The sequence below is a fragment of the Mesoplodon bidens genome, assembly GCF_964165515.1.
Source record: "Mesoplodon bidens genome assembly, chromosome: 5".
NCBI classification, from domain to species: Eukaryota; Metazoa; Chordata; class Mammalia; order Artiodactyla; family Ziphiidae; genus Mesoplodon; species Mesoplodon bidens.
In genome coordinates, this window is record NC_138161.1 from 114,481,204 (window position 1) to 114,503,333 (window position 22,130).

General features: G+C 44.2%; 1 protein-coding gene across 3 annotated transcripts in view; it reads left to right on the forward strand.

The window, feature by feature from the left end:
• The window catches only part of MYLK (myosin light chain kinase), a 294,914-nt gene that overhangs the window by 137,051 nt on the left and 135,733 nt on the right, over positions 1 to 22,130 (forward strand). The window lies entirely within an intron of this gene.

Genomic DNA, 22,130 nt, shown 5'->3' on the forward strand with positions numbered 1-22,130 from the left:
GACCTAATGCCCTTTGGCCAGAGTATAAAATACTATAAAATATGTGATAAAAGCTGTTGGCAAGAAGCACTCAGAACACCTCATGGAGAAGGTGGGATCCATCTTAGGTCATTCTAGGAGTCACTAATTTTTTCAATTACAAAATAAGGTTGTGGTGCTTAAATCTTGCCAACAGACCAGATGGTCTTAGAATAGCTTTTTGATACGTGGAATTTCCTTGCCCACAATCCTATTTGACCTCCTTGGAAGGCTGTAGTGGAAAAAGCATGAACTGGGGATCTTGTACAAATGACTTATCTTCTTTGAACTTCATTTTTATTACCTGTAAAATTAGCATAGTAATGCTGACCTTCTAGGGCCATTGGGAGGATTAAATGAAATGATGTGTATAATGTGGCTTGTACATCGTGAGGCCAAATGTTCAACCCCTCCATCCTTGTGTAGCAGGAGGAGGCATAGTAATGGCCTCAGGAAGCCTGTGCTGTGGTCTCCGCTGACCCCGCAAAAGCGCTGTAACCCCAGCCTGACCTGCTGGTAGGTTGCTTAGGAGAGGAGCTAAGAAGTGACAGGAAAAAGGTTTCATGTGCAGTTCATGAGTTAAGAGAATATTACTTAATTGTGGGTTTGATGGAAAACATTATGTGAGGTTAGTTCAGATCTTTCCAGAGGTCTGCCAGCAACCTCAGAAATGGAGCCTTATTGAAAACAGCTGGGGAGGAGGCTGGCACCCAGCCTCCCCTTGCTTTTCCATGCCCAGAACTGTCTCGCTCCATGGATGGAGCTCAGCCCCAGGACTCTGCCAAGGCCCTGGCAGCCTCAGCTGGGGATGGGCAGTGGCTCTGCTCAGGATCAGACTCCAGCTCAGAGGCTGAAACCAGTTAAACCCGAGAGAGGATTTGGCCAGGACGACCAGTCGCTATTTCACTCAAGGCTTGGAGTTAACCACTGACTTGCATCCTTGCAGGATGAGTTAACCAATGCGAGGTTCTCTGGGCAGGGGTGTGGGGTGTGGGCTGTCTCCTGGGCGAGCGACGGATGGACTCCATTGTCCTTTGAAGTCCTTTCAGTGGTCCTGCTGGACACCAGCTAGGGAGTGAGGACACTGTTCTAAGCTCCCATTCAGAAGCCTCCCGCCCTCTGCTGCAAAGGGCCTTGCATGGAGAATGCTGCCAGCTCTGCTACAGCCGCAGCCCATTTGGTCTTATTCCAGCTGGTCACCAGCCGTGCCGATTTCAGCTGGATTTTCTTATAGACAAGTATGGCGTGCCATTCCCTCAGTCTTCCTTTCTGAGGGGACTTTTAGTCACAGCCGTTCTCTTTTATATTTACTTTCCAAAAAATGGGCTCCTAGAAAATTTGCATAATTTGAACTTCAGTAAGTTAGGTTTTTAAATGTTTTTGGTGTTGTTCAAGAAGGTAAAATATATTCACTGTAAAAAAAAAAGTTGGAAATACAGAAAAGTATAGAAAAGAAAACAATCCCACCACCAGAGAAAGAAGCTGTTTATATTCTTGTATATGTCCTTTCAATTTTTCTTCTTTTATAACAGGAGGAACATATATGGTTATTAAACACCATATTATACATACTAAATAACTGTAGTTTTATAAGTTGCCTTTTTATGTAAATTAATATTTAATTAATGTTTTCTTGTGTGTTGCAAGATTATAATTTTTAATAGCTGTATAGTATTTCATCCCATCTTTGTACCATAATTATTTAAATTTAATTTATTTATATGCCTTAGAACAATTCTTGAAACAGATTTATTACACTCTCAGCCCATAATTGTTCAATTAAATTTTTCTCCTAAAAATAACTTAGAGCAAGAGAATCATTTATACATATTCAAAAACAGAACTCATCCATATTCTCCAGTGTTCCATGGAAGGAAAAGCTGGTCCAGTGGAACACATGTGACAGAAGGTATGCTTCCTATTTTGGCTTCTCTGTTTTAATGAGTAGAGTAAATCCTTTTGCTGTTTTCATCTTGGTTTCAACATCCTGTCAGTATCCTTTTATCCTCTAAATTGATGTGGCATCCAAAATTGATCTTTTGCATTCAAAAATGAATATTTCAAAGCTTTGCAGTTTCCTTCCTTTAAACAGTGCTGACGGAATTTTCCTTCTGGGACATGATGGTGTTCCCGCCACTGTAGCCACGACCAGCTTCCATCCCCAGTGGCTACCATCTGGCTGGAAAGTTATTTTAAATAGACTAAGTTTTGGACATTTGGATTTATAATATTTGCTCTTTTAAGTAACTTAAACTTACATCCATCATCATGGACAACTTTGATAATTCCTAAGGCAGATATTAGACTTATTGAATCTTTTAAAGTCTTTTGATAGCTATTTCCAAGTTGTTAAGACAGCCTTGTAAGATCACCATTACTATGTTAATTTCATAGGTAAGAAAAATGAAGTTCAAATTGTAACTCTCACATCAGCAGTGTTTAAGAATTTCATTTTCCCATACTCTTATAAGCACTGGTTATCACTTTACCTATTAAATTAACAAACTTTAATAATGAACAGTATCACATTTTATTTCACATTCGCTTGATCACTTTTTTTTAATGTCTTTATTGGAGTATAATTGCTTTACAATGGTGTGTTAGTTTCTGCTGTAAAGCAAAGTGAATCATCTATACGTATACATATATCCCCATATCTCCTCCCTCTTGCGTCTCCCTCCCACCCTCCCTATCCCACCCCTCTAGGTGGTCACAAACCACTGAGCTGATCTCCCTGTGCTATGCGGCTGCTTCCCACTAGCTATCTATTTTATTTTACATTTGGTAGTGTATATATGTCCATGCCTCTCTCTCACTTTGTCCCAGCTTACCCTTCCCCCTCCCCATGTCCTCAAGTCCATTCTCTACATCTGCATTGCTTGATCACTTTTAAATTAAACATTTTTTTATATGTTTGGCTGTCTCATGAACTTCTTGTCCATACCCTTTACTTTTTTCTTTATGTCTCATTTTCCTTAGTTATACAAACTTTATGTATTAAGAACTTCCACCTTTGTTTTCTATATGTAATTCAAATAATTTTCGTTCATTTACCTTTTAATTTTGGTCATAACTTTATTTTTGTACAAAAGTTTTAAATTTAAGTGGCTAAATATCTTTATAGTTCCTGCCATTGTTATCATACTTGGAATCTCAAAGATTATTTTTTTCTAGCTTTTTTTAAAACTTTTAATATTTTAATCAAAATGTTTCTTTGTGTAGTGTGAGGTAGGGATCTTAAATGTGATTTTTAAAAACATGATCCATATTTACTTAATAATTCATTCTTTTCTCATTCATTTGAAGGTACTTTTATCACATACTAAAGTCACATGTATAGAGATTGTTTTTGGATTTTATGGACTGTTTTATTAATCAATGTATGTATTTTTGTATCTGAACCAAGACGGTTAACACTTTAATATTATAGCTTTTTTTTTTTTGCGGTACGCAGGCCTCTCACTGTTGTGGCCTCTCCCGCTGCGGAGCACAGGCTTCAGACGCGCAGGCTCAGCGGCCATGGCTCATGGGCCTAGCCGCTCCGTGGCATGTGGGATCTTCCTGGACCGGGGCACGAACCCGTGTCCCCTGCATCAGCAGGCGGACTCTCAACCACTGCGCCACCAGGGAAGCCCAATATTATAGCTTTTTAACATTTCCGTATTTAATAGTATAATCCCACTGCTTACTTTTAACCCAAGGACAAAGTATTTTTCTTTATTTATTCAAGACTTCTCATATGTTGTTTAGAAAGATTTGAAACTTTCATTATATAGATCCTTGCACATCTTAAGTTTATTCCTAGATGAAGTGTGTGTGTGTGTGTGTGTGTGTGTGTGTACCTTTTCTAACTGGTAATAGCTACTAGATTTGAAAACAATCTTGCTTTTTGAGTAGCTGGTTTATAACTGGCTAAAGCCAGTATCAGAGGTATATTCATAGTCTTTAATGTTTTTATTATAGAACAAAAAATACTAAAAAATAATGAACCAATTATTCAACTAACAAAATCAAATAATAGAACAAACCAGAGGAGACCATTTCTTTTATTTATATAAAAGACATGAGTTCATTACAAAGTAGAAAAATGATATTAATGAATATGTTTAAGGACTAGTCTTGGAAATAGGAAATAGGCAAGGCAAACCAGACCAACCAGAGAAAAACAGGAAATATAAATAAAATTTAGAAATGAGACTCTAACCACAGATCTGGAGTTGACAAAATGAGATTTCTGTGTTCAACTCTGATAATACATTTGGAAATCTTGAAAGAAATGTATTTTTTCTAAGAAAATAGGAACTACCAAAATTGACTAAAAAAAGAAATTGGAAACCTGAAAAGTTCAGTGGAAGAAATTAGAAGATTGAGGAAACATCTCCTGAAAACATGCTGGATCCACATAGTTTTGTGGGTGAGTTCATTAAACCCTTCAAGGAACAGATCGTTCCAAGCTCTGTATTCATAGCACAAAGGTTATTTATAGCATAAATGTAATGTTTCTTTCAAGTTCTCTCTCACCTTTATGCATTCAGCTCTGTTAATTTCTTAGAAGACTAAGATTTGGGGTGGAAGTCATCTTAGAGGGGATGAAGTTTCCCTGGACAACATCCCAGCCAGATGGTTCTCCAGCCTCCTTGTGAAGACTTCTGGGGATGGAGATCTATCATGTTACACTTGGTCCCTTTCATTGTTCAGGTTATTGTTACCCTTCCTTGTATCAGCTTAAATCTGCCTAGATCTTGGACCGGTTCATCCCTGTTCTGGAGCTATGCAGCCCATAGATTGTTTTATACAAGAGCTCTTTATATATTTGAAGACAGTTATGTCCTCCTTGTGGTGTGTTTTATTCCAGGCTAAATATACCTATTTCCATCAACTAGCCTTTATGTTCCTTCAGTAAACATCTGTTGAGCACCAGCAAGGTACCAGTGGGGCAGTAGGCATGGTCATCACCTCACTGATCATGAGCCCCTTTATCCACGTCCAGTTAACCTGTGGCACCTGGCAGTGGTGGTCAGGCCGCATGTGGCTGCCCTCTCCTTGTTCACACACCATGCTCTGTAATATAGCTTAAGACTGAATGAAGTTTAGGAGACTCTTGCCAGCTCCTTTTACACATGAGCTGCCCCCGCCCCTCTGATTTTGTCTAGCTGATGATTTAGAACCTTCACAGTACTTGTTCTCTGCTAACTTTTTGTTTATTTGGACATTTGTTCTTTTAGCATGTTGATTCTGTTAGCCTATGTGCCCCCAGTATTGATGCTAACTCTAGTTCTCATGAGCAGCTTTGCAGTCTTCGTTCAAGTAATTAATAAAAACGTTGGTGCAAAGGAGAAATATGAAGTCCTGGGACTTACCAGAGAGACCAGGTCATTAATGTAAAAATACTGGTTGATCACCTACTACATGCCAAGGAGTTGGTGATTCGCTGATGAGCCAAACCTCTGTAGTTCTTTCCACAAGCAGTCATGGTCTAGTGCTATGAGACAGGCAAGAATAACTAAATATAGATGAATTATGAACTCTGATGAAACCCACTGAAGAAAGAACATGGGGTGCCCTGAAAGCATAACAGCATGACCTAGTTTGGGACATCAAGAAAGGTGTTTCTGAAATGATAGTTGAGCTGGGACATAAAGATGGGAGAGGAGAGACATCAGTCAACCGTCCACTCAGTAGTGGATTTAGTAGTCCTGCTGGACATGGAGAGACCTTCAAAATAGATAACATGTCTAGTTCCCCCTCTTAGGTAACTCACAGCCTTGTAGGGAGTTATGCTGAATTGCCTGGAATAAACAAAAGCATAAGCTGTGTGATGGATAGTTGGTTGTTTCCAGCTTGGGCTATTATGAATAAAGCAGATGTAGGCATTCATGTACAGAAAAAAAAAAAAGCATAACCTGTGTTACTGGCATAGGTGCTGACATCTCAGATTGTTGTCAGCCATTCTGATTCAAAATATTCTCATTTTTTCCAGTAAAGTCATCCAAATATTCTTGGAGTTCCAGTGTTTTGATGTTGAGACTTTATAACACCAACTCCTCCTTGCACCTGGAGGTTGCCCATGAATCTCTTGTCAGATAATGTGTCCTGATTTTATATGGAAAGTATGGTCACTGTGCTTGCTGTAGGGCAGAAAGAAATATGAAAGGTGATGTAATGGTGATTAGTTTGGCCCAGATTTTCTGGAACAGGCCTGATTTTAAACAGATAAATGTCTGCTTGTTTTTAAAATGCGGTCACTTTAGAGAATAGTGTAAGTTCTGAAAGCTGGGTGGTGAGAGAGATCAGAGGGCGCTGGATAATTGGGGAGACTCTCTAGGGGGGAGTGAGTGATTCTGGAGGAGGGGACAGAGAGGGGGAGGGTGTGGTGTCTTGGAACTGTTCCTCTCTTGGTCCCACTAGCCACACGTCTCTAAGGTATCTATCATGTTCACCTAATGGTGTATGGTGAGCGTTTTTTAAAAGGACAAAATTAGGAGGATAAATCTGATGTAGGACACATCCTGTAGACAAATAGCAATAGAGCTTTGCAGCAGGGAAATAACTGAGAATTGGTTGTACTGGCATTTAGCCCTGGCTGCAGGATATTTCTTTTCAGCTTTAAAAATAAGTACTATCTTTTTAGAGAGGGAGCACTGTCCCCAGGACGCAGACTACAGGTATATTTAGAGAAGTAGGCCCTCTGTGGCCTAGGTGTGGGGTGAGGGCAGGAGCAGCAGTGGCCTGAGCCCTGAGTGGTGTCAGGGATCTTTGCCTGGGTGAGTCACGCGGGTCTGGTGACCCAGCTGGGCAGCAGAGCTGAGGACTCTGACGCTGCTGTGGCCTGCATTTGTGGTTTGCATGTCTACTCTGGGGGCAGACCCTGCCAGGGGGAGCAAAATCAGCTCCAAAGAAGCTGAGGGCCAAGGCAGTGCTGGTTTTTTCCACTTCTCCCTGTCCAGCAGAAGGAAGGGAAAAACACCAACCTTGGAAATGGGGCCCCGGCCCTGGACCCAGCTGAGAGGCTCTTGACAGAAAACGGCTTTGGAATAAACACTGCTCTCACGCTTCCCTCCTGTCACTGAGAGTGATGGGCTCTGGACCCCAGGCATGCCCCTTCCTTCTGGGCTACAGACTGGCCTGCCTCCCCTTGGGATCTGGACCAGGAATTCCCTGTCCTGCTCAGGCTACAGTGGGCCCCAGTGTCGGTGAAGCAGCTACCATGGGAAGGTGTCGAGTGAGAGGCAGAAAGTGTTACCAGAATTCCCAGAGGCTAGGGTCTTCCTGAGAATGTGAGAGTGGTGGCAGTGGAGAGAGTTAAGCTTTTCTAGGCTAAAGTGGATTCTTAGGGGCACAAGAAGTTTACAGACCCTTTAGTATCCAACCTGAAGCTGACCCTTTTTGCAACACAAAGTATGAACCAAGCCATCTTTTCAGCAGCCCTCTTCCCTGAAGGCACCCCAGAGGCACCATTCTTGCCTGTATATTGCTTCTCCGTGCCACTTCCTGACACTCCCCCAGGGACTGGCAAACCCATTCTTACCTCTTCCCTGTTCCTGAGGCCTGGAGTTGTCTGTAGCCGACTTGCTCTAAGTCAGTAAAGACCTAACTTATTAAGGTGACCCCGGTGCCTGCCAGCACATCCACTCATGTTTAGCAGCTTCATGGACTGCACCTGGAATCCTCTGAGCTGGGTGGTCTGAGCAGTCACCCACACTGAGGCCGTGGCCAAGCCCAGCCTACAGGCTCCCCTGATGCTGATGCTCTAACAGTGGCACCTATCGAATTTCTTACAGTACTCTGTGATTAGAAAGGAAAACGCATGCCCAGGCTTTTTGCAGACTGTTTACCCTCCTCCTTTCACTAGGGATATTCTAGGACATGGGGAGAAGGGCTATTTGGGCTACAAAGCTCCCAACACAGGAAACCCTCAAGCTTCTCTTGTAGCAGTCTGGGAAATGGGCTGGTTTTGATACCTCTCGACCAGCCATGTGTTGGTCAGGCAGAAGCAGGCTCCACTGACCCTGAGCACACAGCTTTGGGGGCTGGGGAGGTATCCTAGCCTTCGAGCCAGTGATTATAGCTGGGCCCCAGCCCCCGTGGATCCCTGAGGATCACATACTTTAAAGGGACATTGGCAGGAGGGGGGAAAGGAAAGTTTGGGTTTTGTTTTTACTAAATAACTGGGCAGCTTTTCCCTCCATTTTTCCAGATGCTTCTTCAGAAAAGAAATAGCAGTGGTTCGGACTGGGAAGTCTAAATCTGCTTTAAATGTGTGTTTCAAACTAGGACTCAAACCCCTTCGGCGTTCCCTGCCACCCATGCCACCACCACGCACAGGCTTGTTCACAATGGGACCTTCTGTGAGGGTCCTGGCATTTGTTTCCGCTCTCTTTCCTGTGTCCCCTGGGGCCCTGCCCTAAAATTCCTGAACAACATCTTGTGCAAGAGCTGCACTGCATGCAACTCAGTTGGCAGGACCAATGAATCAGGCAGAAGTGGCTGTGGAGCACTGCCTGGATGACACTGGGATGTTTGTGGAGGGAGATTGGAGGAGGAGAATGAGCCCCAGGGCTCCTCCCAGGCTGTGCTCCCACTGCCCTGGCCTGGGATCCATCTCCGCTCACCTCTCCTTGAGCCCATCCCAGGGTGGGGGCCCTGAGGGGCTGCCGCAAGGCTGGCAGAGCTACTGGGAACCATCTCCTGCCTAGTCAAACTTGAGTGACTGCTTCTCACCTACCCAGCTCTATCCGCCACCCCACCCCAGCTCCCTGGGGCTGACGCTGTATTGGGAGGTGGCTCCTGGAGTCCTGCTCAGCTCACAGCAGCAGTGCCACCATGGGGCTCCCCCCATCCTCCATGCGCTCCTTCAGTCCTCCATCCACGCCTCTTCTGCGGCACTGACCGTGCGTGCTCTGGTCGATTGCGTGCCCCTGTCATCCCGCAGGTGGGGACCCACTCCAGGGTAGAGTACCAGTTGTCTTCATCTTATTTCCTGCCATCGAGAGAAGACCTGTGTGGCAGGGGTACAGTGGGCAAGGATGGAGCGGGGAGAGAAATAGGCAGGGGCCAGGGCACACAGGGCCCTGTAAGCCATGGTAATTGGGTTTTATTCTTAGTACAGTGAGAAACCATTGGAAATTTTTTAAATAGAGGAGTGACTTTGGTCTGATTTACATGTTTTCAAACTTTTATTTCTTGATTTTAATACCTAACATAAAGCTATTGTACCAAAGGCAGTGTAGTATTTGGCAAAGGGGTAAATATACAGTTAATTGAAACAAACAGAGTTCAAAAATAGATCCACATATGTATGACTCACTGATTTTTTTTATTGTGTAAAATACACGTAGCAGAAAATTGACCATTTGAACCATGTTTAAGTGTACGTACAGTTCAGTGGTATTAAATACATTCAAATGGTGTGCAACTAACACCACCACCCATTTCCCAAACTTTTTCCATCTTACAAAATGGAAATTCTGTACCTATTAAACACTAACTTCCCATTTCACGCCTCCTCCCAGCCCTGGCAACTACCATTCTATTTTCTGTCTCCATGAATTTCATCACACTAGGTCCTCATCTAAGTGGAATCATCTAAGTGTTTGTCCTTTTGTGACTGGCTTATTTCACTCAGCTTCATGTCCTCCAGGTTCATCCATGTTGTAGCATGTGTCACGATTTCCTTCCTTTTTAAGGCTGAATAATATTTCATTTTATGTATATATCACATTTTGTTTATCCAGGCATCCATTTATGGACACTTGGAGTGCTTCCGCCTCTTGGCTATGTGAATAGTGCTGCTGTGAATATGGGTGTACAAATATCTGTTCATGTCCCTCCTTTCAGTTCTTTTGGGTTTATACCCAGAAGTGGAATTGCTGGATTGTATGGTAATTCTATTTTTAATTTTGGGGGGAACAACCATACTGTTTTCCATAGCAGCTATACCATTCTATATTCTCACCAGCAGTACACAGGGATTCCAGTTTCTCCACATCCTTGCTTATTTTCTGTTTTGTTGTTGTTGTTTTTGTTTTTATGATAACCATCCTTAAAATGAGTTTTTATTAAAAGAAAATGAAAACATTAATCTGTGGGGACAAAAAGAATGAGAGAGAGACAACAGCTGATGAGCCATGTCAACGAATTGATGGATGATGGAAAATGAATCGGTGATTGGCTGATGGGTTTTAGTTTTCTGTGTTGTGCTGTGCCTGTGGCTAGGGAGTGGGAAATAAGGAAAAGTAAGCCTGCCTGTGCCAAAAGAATTCCTAAAGAGGCTGAGAAGTGGGAGGCACCATGTATTTTGAAAGCCTGGGTTGTGGAATGAAGCTGAAAACTGGAGGATTGGTTAAAAATGTAATAAGGAGGTGGGCTTCCCTGGTGGCGCAGTGGTTGAGAGTCCGCCTGCCGATGCAGGGGACGCAGGTTCGTGCCCCGGTCCGGGAAGATCCCACATGCCGCGGAGTGGCTAGGCCCATGAGCCATGGCCGCTGAGCCTGCGCATCCCGAGCCTGTGCTCTGCAGCGGGAGGGGCCACAGCGGTGAGAGGCCCGTGTACCGCAAAAAAAAAAAAAAAAAAAGTGTAATAAGGAGCAGTTAAGGTCCCCAGTCCCCTTCCATACTCCATGTGCTGGGCCACTGCGCCTCCCCTCCACCTGAAAGATCGAAGGTTCTCTGAGGACAGACTGAACTTGACCAACTCTCAATCTCAACTCCTGGGCACAAGGCACAGCTGCAGGCAGGGTGAGGTGTTGTACTCGAAAGGGCAAGGGGCTGAGTGAAAGTCACCACATGAGATGAGACCCCTCAAGGCCTTCCCTCAGTCAGAGTCCCAAATGCTGGTAGACAGACTTAATTACTGTGTCCAAACCACCACCACCTAAGCAGGGAATCAGAAGATTTTCTCTTTGTGAAAACTGATCATCTCAAGAAACAAGATCCACAGATATGGATAGTTGAGAGTTTTTACCCATTCACACTACTGGGAGATCCAACAAATTGATAAGGCCCCACTTGTGTGCACAGAGCTTTTAATTTCTTCACTCACATGCATGAAGAGTCAGTGAAGGACCATCAGCTGTTCAAGGGAAGCGTCTGTTATGAAAGAGACAAAAAGAACCAGAAAAGGAACCAAGTAGGAACAGAAGACTACAGAAGACTTTGAAGACATTTCATCTCACCACAGAGATAAGATGTTGCTTCCATTAAACAAGAAGAGGAGTTTATTCAAAGCAGTTTTGAAAAACTGAGAAAGAAGATTTTTTAAAAAATTAATGATAGCTAAAATATTAACTTCAATAGACTGGCTGGAAGATAAAGTCAAGGAAATCTCCCAGAGAGAACAAAAAGAGGGGGAAAGTAAATGAGAAAAGAAAAGAAATATAAAGGGTCAGTCTAGTAGGGCTAATATCCAACTCGGGAATTCTATAAAGAGAACATAGTAAAAAACAGTAGAGAGAGAATTGTCAAAACACAAAAATTCCTCAAAATTGAAAGATATGCATTGCCAATAATGAAAAGACCTATTACCAAGGGTCCAATACAATGAGTGAACTAAGACCCACACCGAAGCAAATCATCATGGAACTCTAGACTGTCAGGGATAAAGAGAAGATTCTAGAAGTTTGGAATGAAAACACACACACACATGCACACGCACACCACACACCACACACCACATACCAGGTCATAGAGGAAGGACCGCTTTGGCGTTATACCTCTCACAGCAACACTGGATGCCAGAATCATTGCCTGCAAATGCCATGAAGCAATACCTTCAAAATTCTGAAGAGACAAAGATTTTCTGCTCTAATTCCTTTCCTAGATAAACTGTAAATTGAGTATAAAGTAGAATATTGACACTTTTGGAAATGCCAGGTTTAAAAATTTAACCTTAAGAAAGGTTAAATTGTCCTTAAGAAACCACTGGAAGGGGACATGTTTAACCAAAGTGGATGATTAAAGAGGATGGGTGACTGAAAGTCCTTGGACCACTGTGTGTCAGACCTGGACAGCATCGAGTTTAGATTGGAGGACAATGACAGAAGATTCCAGAAGGGGTCTCTCCAAAGAAGAAATAAAAGCCACTGATGAATTCATTATCTGATGCATTTGACCATTGCTGAGAAGAATTTTATAGTTCTCTTGAGAAGTTGGGTTCTTAAAAAACGAATCAAACCAAAAGTATGGCAGGTATTAACTCCGGGAAAAATGTAATTGTAATATACTGTGTAGCTTGGCAATGAGCAAAGTTAAAATGAAGCAAACACTAACACACTGGCTTAATAAAAATTCAGATGTGGTTATTGGGGGGGTGGGGGGAAGGGTTTATGTGGGGGAAGATTTGAGAGCTGAAAGCTCATATTCCATATAGAGATGTTAAGAAATAAAGTCTAAAATTAAAAAGAATAAAATAAGTAGTTGTGTAAGGCTGTTATTTAGAAATACAGGGGAAAAAAATACCAAAAGAAATGGCTAAAAGACTTGAAGGAAGTGGAAATTGGGGGTGGGAGGGGTAGAGCAGAGGCCTGCTTTTTTTTTTTTTTTTTTAATGACTTAATGTACATTTTGACCATGTACCTGTCTTGGTGAGAGTGAAAACAGTGTAAGACAGCATGTTTGATTGTGTTTTTCAGCCCAGTGGGCAGTCAGACTCTGACGTTGCCCAGGGAGCAGCTTTCGATTCCTTATCTGGCGTGATTCTCTATGCAGATCAGGGTACCTTTGAGCAGCAGGGCCTGGGGAGGACATTCTGCCGTAGAGGAGCAAACTCACACGGCTGCATTCTACCCTTTGTGCCAGGTATTTTCTGACAGCATCACAGAGACCCCCTCCTGGCCATACGGATGCAGGCAGCCCGCAAGGTCCTGCTGCCAAAGCCCCACCTGCTCCCCCACCTCCCTCACAGGCTGCCACCTGGGCGAGTCCAAGCGGAATGCAGGCTTTGTGCGATGATGTGGTGCGGAACGGGTGGTCAGCGGCTGCCAGGGGAGCCCATTTAAGCCAAGGGGGCCAAGCCGAGATGTTCTCAGGTTGTTGGGACCCTCTGGTCACTTTGGCCCACCTTTGCTTTTAAACAGAATCGCCTCATATTCTTTGAGAGTCCTCGTAGGCCAGGACCTTCCCAGTACAATCTGTGGCCAGTTTTTGAGTCTTGTGGCATCTGGCCTGTGCTGTTTGAGGGGTCGTGAGCCATTGCCAAGTGGGCTGTGCGTTATTTGGGGAGGAGCCCTGTGCTCCATCTCTTCTGCCAGTGAGGTATGTCTCTGTCTACCCAGATCCAACCATGACTGGCCAGAAACTTCAGATTTATTACCCCAGATTTATTTCCTTCCCGAAACTTGCCCATGCCCTTGAAATTCCAGGGCTGCATAAGTCAGTGAGGCAGAAATCAAGGGGATGGTCTCTGTCTCAGAGTTGCACATGGTATTACAGGAGTGGAATGATGGTGCAGACAAAACTATAGAGTGGCTATTTGTTTTAAAATGTGCTTTGTGATGTTACATAAAATCAATGATCACTTTTCAAAAGGGGTTTGCTCTTTAAATAAAAATAATAAGCCAGTTCAGCTAAGGCAGAAGGTGTTTTCAGTTTAAAGGGTTAGGTTTTTATCTAATTAAGGGTGTGATGCCTCGAAGTTGTCTATAAGAATTCGAGCTGTGTAAGATGAGGCTCAGCAAGCCCAGAAGTTCACAAAGTAGCGGTATTTCTTAGGGCAGAAATACAGCTTCATGCTGTTAAAGCTGGGAGCCGAATGGATTCTAAGGTAACTTATTATAAGGAATTACTGACTTTGAAGAAGAGACAGAGGATCTAACCTTTCGAATTTGTTAATGTACTATTGTACACATGCTATCTCATTTGGTCAGAAACTTGTCCATGGAAGTGGATACAGATATCATCCCATCTTACAGTTGTATAAACTGAGGGTCAGATAAGTAACTTGCCCAAAGTCAGGCAACTGTTGCTTGGTGCCGCCAGCATCCAACACAGGTCTGTCTGATTCCAGATGCCACATACCTTCCTGAATTAGTCAGGACTCTTGTTTGCAAGTGACAAACCAACTCCATGGGTTAAGTGAAAGACATGTATTGTCTCATATGACTGAGTGGATCCCGGGTCTGCCATAGCTCTGCCAGGCTGTGCCTCCATCTCTTCTCTTCTTCACTGTGTATGTGATGTCTTATTTTGCACATGGCTTCCTTCCCTTAGGTGGAGGCAAGAAAACAGGGGGCAGGGATGGGAAAATATGGCTGTGGACAGATAGCTTCAGGCTTACATCTTCCCAGCTTGGGGTCCCTGTGAAGAGACAGTTTGGTCTCCCTTTATTCTAATTGAAATTGCAGGGAAGAGCTCTGATTGGCTGACGTGGATCATGCTCATTTTGGAAGTCTGAGCGTTTTGGCCAGGAGGCAGCTGCCTAATGCATCTCCACCAGACTCACCTGCGGTGGGTAGAGGAGTGAGTCTGCTACCTCAAAGGAGTAGCTTACACCGGGAAAGGTAGGCAGGAGATCCTGAGCAAATCAAACAAAACCAAGCCACAGCACTAATTTGTTACACTTCTATGATACCACACGCCTCTTATTAATATTTTAATATACTTGAGAGTATATCTTAACTTGGCAGTAGAAACTGGAGAGTGACCTCCCAGGCTAGCTTCACCAGCTGGAGATGCCATGTCCTTGGACACCATCGTGATGGGGGTAAAGCCAGAACTCAGGGCTTTGAGTAGAGAGGTTTGCAGTAAGGCTGGAATCCCACAGCCATCCCACAAGGACTAGAGTTCAAACAGAAGAACACTTGTTTTTATAGGAAAACTCTGAATTTGGAAAAACTAGGAAAACATCAATGGGAGAGTTTCCCTATTACACTTAGAATTCTATTTCTTTGTTGGACTGCTTCAGAATTTTAGGTGCTTGTGTCATTGAAAAGGAATCAGGGGCTTTCCTGGTGGCACAGTGGCTAAGAATCTGCCTGCCAATGCAGGGGACATGGGTTCGAGCCCTGGTCCAGGAAGATCCCACGTGCCATGGAGTAACTAAGCCCGTGCGCCACATCTACTGAGCCTGCGCTCTAGAGCCCATGAGCCACAGCTACTGAGCCCGTGAGCCACAGCTAATGAGACCACATGCCACAACTACTGAAGCCTGCACGCCTAGAGCCCATGCTCCACAACAAGAGAAGCCACTGCAATGAGAAGCCCACACACTGCAACAAAGAGTCGCCCCAGCTGACCGCAACTAGAGAAAGCCCGCACAGCAACAAGGATACGACAAAAATAAAATAAATAAATAAATTTAAAAAAAAAAGAAAGGGAATCAAAAAGTTGCGTGCATTGATAAGGTGAGCTAGATAAAAGGAAATCAAGCTTTCTGTTTGAAACATTCAAAAGGGCCTGAGGTATAACCCAAGACTGCCAAGCTATAGCCTGTCTCGTACTCTCTGTGGGAGAAACAGGATGTTCTCAGTCTGGCAGATGTAGGAATATGGGGTTGTCTGTGTCTTGGGCCAGAGGAAAAGAAAACTTGCCATAGAAATTGAGAGTGCAAAAAACTAAAAATCAAGTTGCCATATAATCCAGCAATCCCATTCCTGGGCATACATCTGTACAAAACACTAATTTGAAAAGATACATGCACCACAATGTTCATAGCAGTATTATTTAAAATACCCAAGACATGGAAACAACCTAAATGTCCATGGACAGATGAATGGATAAAGAAGATGCAGTATATATACACAATGGAATATTACTCAGCCATAAAAATAATGAAATAATGCCATTTGCATCTACATGGGTGGACCTAGAAGTTATCATTGCTAAGAGAAGTAAGTCAGAAAGAGAAAGACAAATACCATATGCTATCACTTATATGTGGAATCTAAAATATGACACAAACAAACTTATCTGTGAAACAGAAACAGACTCACAGACATTAGAGAACAGACTTGTAGCTGCCAAGTGGAAGGAGGGGTGGGGGAGGGATGGACTGGGAGTTTGGGATTAGCAGATGCAAACTGTTATATATAGGATGGATAAACCACAAGGTCCTACTGTATAGCACAGGGAACTATATTCAATATCCTATAATAAACCATAATGGAAAAGAATATGAAAAAGAATGTTAAAAAAAAAGAAAAGAAAAGAAAATGAGAGTGGCTGATCACAGATAGAGACTTTCAGCATCTTTCCCTGATGACCCAGGTGGCATTCTCTGGGCCAGTTTGAGGAATGATTCTCTGCATTCTGCTTTTGTTTTTCATGGAACTGCTTTGGTCCTCGCTGTTTCACAACTTGAACTTAAGGGCAGGGAGCATCCAGCAGTTTAAGCCTCTCACTAATTGCTGTTTTTAGCTGGTATGATCTCTTCCTGATGGGTTCTGTGGGTTCAGTTAAGGTTTTTGACTGTTGGTCAACGGGATTATTCAAAGCCTTAATTAAGTTCCGCCTGTCCAATGGGCCGTGTGCCAGTTGCTGACACAGACCCAGGCCGCTAAGCTCGGTCATGTCATGCCCATGGCTCACCCTTCACTCTCCACTCTCGTGATATACCCATGATGTAAGTTTCATAGGCATTTTCTGTGCTCTGATTTGCTGGGGGTGTTAATGTTTTAATTCTCCTTTCTGTGCATCCATGTCCATTTATTATCTGGGTGAGCTTATACTTGGAGATGGGGCAGAGAATTCTTCTTCAACACATTCCTCAGCATCACTGATTAACTTCCTATTATTTTTCACTTTTTAAATCACCAGCCCTGTTCTGGTCATTTATCATAGGAGAATTTCTTTATTATAGAAGAAGCTGCCTTGAAACAGGGGAAGAGTTTCAGAGTGATGTGCTACAGACAGGCCGGCAATCATAGGAAGCATGGAGACAGTTGTGTTGCAGAATCAGCTTTGTCCAGCTTGCGGGGAATGAGGTGGGGCACCTGTCCAGCAGGTTTCCTTAATTTCCCATTCTTCAGGCTCAGCTTTTCCCATCATCGATTCAGTTACTCAGCAGGTTTCAAAGAAATGCTTATTGACAACCCCTCCATCTATTGTTCCCAGCCCCAAGGACTTCTCAGCTCACTGCTCACGTCTTCTTTGTGTATCTTCCCAACTCCCCAGTGTCCTGCCGGGCCGTCTCCTTTCACCCTGGCCTTAGGGTAATCCTGGTTTCACTCGTTTTGGTCTCCCTCGGTCCCCAGTGTGGGCAGAGTCTCAGTTTCATGTCCTGCCCAGCTCTGCACTGCATCTGTGTGGGCTTGCATTGTGCAAACAGGGACAGGCCCACCCAGGAACAAAAGACGTGCAGGAGATCATCCAAAACAGCAAAATCACCCCCTTTCTACCACTCACCGAGCTGAGAAGGCAGGTGTGTTGCTCTGAGTCTTGTAGGGGTTGTGGAGGCCAGAGAACCTGGCCCTGTTCTGGGCTTATGCTCTGGTAGCCTGTCCTGGGCAAACTGGAATTAACTGCAAGCCCTTCACACACATCAGAGAAAAATGAAGAGACAATGCCCTTAAGAATGTTTCACTGTCAATCATTAAGCAGATCTTGAGGCAGCACCAGGTTCTGGAAAACTCTCCAGCACGGCCGGCTGGTGTGACGTGGCAGCAAGCAGCTGCCCGCCTGCAGCCCAGCTCTCGCCTCACCATCCAACACACACAGAATGAGCCCCCATTCCTTTTAAAGGCCTTTTGAGGCCGTAAAGGCTCTTGGGGACATTTTATGGCACTGGAGCACAGTTTTACTATTTTAAATTATTATAGGGGTTACAGTTACTATATCTTTATTTGTATGACAGATTGTCGGCTATGCCCTTTATTTATTTGATCCCAGGCTTTTGTTCAAGAACACAACCTCCAATTAAATGTGGTTTACTGTGGCAAAATTATGATTCTCCTTAGAATGACCCTCTTTGGGGCCATTTCCAAAAACTCATTATGGTGACAAGTCAGGGCTGCCCACTCATGTTCACAAGCCTTTTTCCTTGTGGTCACTTGATTTTCCCTTATGGAGGATTAGAGAGTATTAAGGCTGTGGGCTGGGGCCCAGGGTAGACTGGAGGGAGAGGAAAGAATCTTCCCCCAGAAGCTAAGTGGGTCACTATTTAGATCCAGACTATTTCAGGAATGGAAGGAGCCTGAGCTATCAAGAGCTGTTTTCTCTTCAATGAAAGGAAGGAATTACAACCTGAAGAAGCTAGGAAGACAAGTAAGACCCAGGACTCAGGCCTGGCTCTTACACTGTCTTCTCTGTTCCACACGGACTTTCCTAGGCATGTCTTGGGCGTGTGCATGGCACCCATCCCTGTCTATCTTTTTTTTTTTTTTTTTTTGCGGTACGCGGGCCTCTCACTGTTGCGGCCTCTTCCGTTGCGGAGCACAGGCTCCGGACGCGCAGACTCAGCGGCCATGGCTCACGGGCCCAGCTGCTCCGCGACATGCGGGATCTTCCTGGACCGGGGCACGAACCTGTGTCCCCTGCATCGGCAGGCAGACTCTCAACCAGTGCACCACCAGGGAAGCCCGATCCCTGTCTATCTTAGACCATTGGGGTATTTCTACTATAACAGAAATACCACAGATGGGGTGGTTTCAACAGCAGAAATTTATTTCTCACGTGTTTGGAGGCTGGGAAGTCCAAAATCAAAGCGCCAGCAGATTCAGTGTCTGGAGAGGTCCGGTTCCTGGTTCATAGCTGGCCAGCTTCTCACTGTGTACTCACACGGTAGAAGGGGTGAGGAAGCTCTCTGGGATCTCTTTTGTAAGGGCACTAATCCCATTCATGAGGGTTCCACCCTTCTGACCTAATCACCCCAAAGTCCCCATCTCCCGATATAATCACATTAAGGGTTAGGATTTCGACATGAACTTTGGAGAGACACATTCAGTCCATAGCACTGTCCTCCTGTTACTCCAGGGAAACAGCCCAAGACTTGCTTATGGGATGGCCATGACTTTTGTGAGTTCTTTGGCTTTCTCCCAAAGTGGGGAGCAGATATTGCTGTAACCTAGAGGAGGCTCAGGGTCTATTAGAGATAGACCCTTATTCATGCTTTGGATTCTATAATACTTATGTCACCAAAAAAAATGAATTTACAGTGAAGCACAGAGAGACAGCCACTCAACTTGAGACCAAAATTGTGGTCCCAGATCTGCCAGTTTACTGCTGGCCAATCATCCACTTCTCCAGGCCTCTCTCCTTTGCCCTCTGGGCTTAATAATATGATTGGCCTTGCAAGCTATCACAGACAATTTTGGTGCCCCACCCAGATCCCCTGCACCAGGCTGCTACACCCATTCCCAGCTGCTCTGATTGTTGACTAAGACCTGGGTTCCTGAATCCCTATCTCAGGTTCTGCTTCCTGGGAACCCAACCCAAGACACCTCCCTTGTAGTGTTGCAAGAATCAAATAAGATTCTATATGTGGAAGACCTCTGAAAGCTAAAGTATCACTGGGTTTTTACTGTGGTCTTAGACTGGGCTGTAAAAAATCCCCCATCTATGGGCTTCCCTGGTGGCGCAGTGGTTGAGAGTCCGCCTGCCGGTGCAGGGGACACGGGTTTGAGCTCTGGTCTGGGAGGATCCCACATGCCGCGGAGCGGCTGGGCCCGTGAGCCATGGCCGCTGAGCCTGCGTGTCCGGAGCCTGTGCTCCGCAATGGGAGAGGCCACAACAGTGGGAGGCCCGCATACCACAAAAAAAAAAAAAAAAAAAAAATCCCCCATCTGTGGCTTCTTGGTGGAAGGCCCGTGATGAAGGCAGATAAGGCGTCCAGGGAGGGCAGGGCTGCCGTCACACAACCATGGTTGTGAGTCCAGGCTTCTCTTCTTTTCCCACCCAGGAGCCCAGGATAGTGGGCCGGCAATAAAAATGAGTTTACTTGAAGTTGAGTAATTTTTAGGTAACGTTAGGTAGTGGTTGGACAAGTTTTTCCATATTGGGAGGATAAGAATTGGAGCTGAAAATCATTCAGACCTTGGAACGGAAAAAGGTCATAGAAATTCCTGCCTTTGCTTCAGATGCAGGGTGTACAAAAGTCCATTGCAAACCGCAGCTTTCTAAGTGGTACCAATTTCAGCATGCTTAAAAATCCCTGGATATTTATTTTAATATATAAGGGTGTTGCAGAGGTGGATCTGTTGGTATGGGGTGGAGGGGAATGTATATGTATGTAGAATATGAGAGGGACTTCCCTGGTGGGGCAGTGGTTAAGAACCCACCCTCCAACACAGGGGACTTGGAATCGATCCCTGGTCAGGGAACTAGATCTCACATGCATGCTGCAATTCAGGAGCACACATGCCGCAACTAAGGCCTGGTGCAACCAGGATAAATTAAATAAATAAAAATTGAAAATGAGAGGAAAATGGAACGGGAAAGAGAGATCTGTGTCCCTGAGGTCTGGGGCACTTGTAATGTCCCCAGTTAAACATTGACGCCTCAGGCCCTGTTGGCCACAGAGTTGGCACCGCTGCAGGGGGCCAGAGTACTTGCTCGTGGAATGCTAAGGACGCCTTTGGTGAAGTTAATGATTCATCTCCTCCCAGTCCCAGGGTTCTGCCCTGCCTTTCTCTGACGCTGACAGAAGGCCACCTGATCATCTGGAGGTGAGGCTGGCTCTGCCTGACAGGATGGAGGAGAAGATGATGATTCGCAGATTCACTATATGACCAGACTCCCAAGGGGCTTCCTTCTGTAGGAAAGAGTTTCTTTCCATAGTTGTTTCCTGACAATATGCTTCACAGAGAAAAAGAATGCTTTAACAGAGTGATTTTCTGACATTCCTTGGCATGAACCTTTGTGCCAAGATAGTGCCACAAGGTGATGTGTTTTATACGGATATGTGTCATTTGCTACCTTCAAACATGCATAATGTTTTTGTGTACCACTTTTATTTCCATTTCTAGATTTAAGTACCCTGAGGGGCTCCACAGATTAATGAATGGTTGTGCTATACATTCATTATACAGGCACACGAATATAAAAAGGAACACACATTTTCATTTAAATTTTTTTCTGTTTTACCAAGGTCAGGGGTGTTATTTGCAGGAATATCAGAAAATGATAGTTAAGTAAAAGGAAAAGAGAGACCTAGAGGCAATCGCTGTTAACACTTTGTTTCATATTATAATAGGCATTATAATATGCACGTAGTCCCCTTCAACAGCATCACCCTGAGATAGGATACATGCTTGGTGAGGCTGCAATGGCTAGGCGTGAGGGCACAGCCACCTCCCCTCGCCTTTCTCCCACGTGCTGATAAAGCATCCTCTCTGACCTTGCTGGGGCGTATAGGAGGATTATTGCTGTAGGTCACTGAAGGCTTTCTTTGTAAATGTAATTTGAGGTCATCCAGGGAATTTTGGTTTGGCTTCATCTGTATTTATGCTCTCTTGTCTTGGAGTGGATACGTGGATAAAAGCTACTGTTACAACCTATTTGTAACGCCAACAGTTTCTTTCTCAGGAGGTTTCTGTGATGTCTTCTGTGCATTTCCAGTGCTAAAATCCCCCAGTTCAGGTTCCAGGCTGTGCATTGATGGGCCAGTCTGAGCCCTGCTCCTCCGAAGATGAGTCCATTCCAAAGGGTCTGTTGAGTTTCAGGGGTTTCAGTGCCCTTGGGGAACTTCCTCTGAAACTCAAGGTGATTTCTTGGAATTTGTCTCTCTCTGCATTTTCCCCTCTTTGGGGAAATATCTTCTCTCTGAACAAGTTGCTGTGAGGCTCAGATATGCTAAGTATTTAGAAAAGTGCTTAACACTTAGCACTCAACAGATGTTAGCTGCTAACTATTTGTAGAGAAAGAGTGGCCTAGGGCAGCACCGCCTGATGGAAACATCAAGCAAGGCGTGTATGTAGCTGTACCTTTCCTAGTAGCCACATTAAAAAAGTAAAGAGAAACAAGTGAAATTAGTTTTAACAATATATTTTATTTAACCCAATATATCAAAATGACTATCTTTTCAATATGTAATCAGTATTTTTAAATTATCGAGGTAGTTTACATTCTCTTTTCATACTAACTCTTCAAAACCCCACGTATAATTTACATTTACAGTGCAGTTACAGTGCAACTCAGGATCAGCCGCATTTCAAGTGCTCAGTTGCCATGTGTGGCTAGTGGCT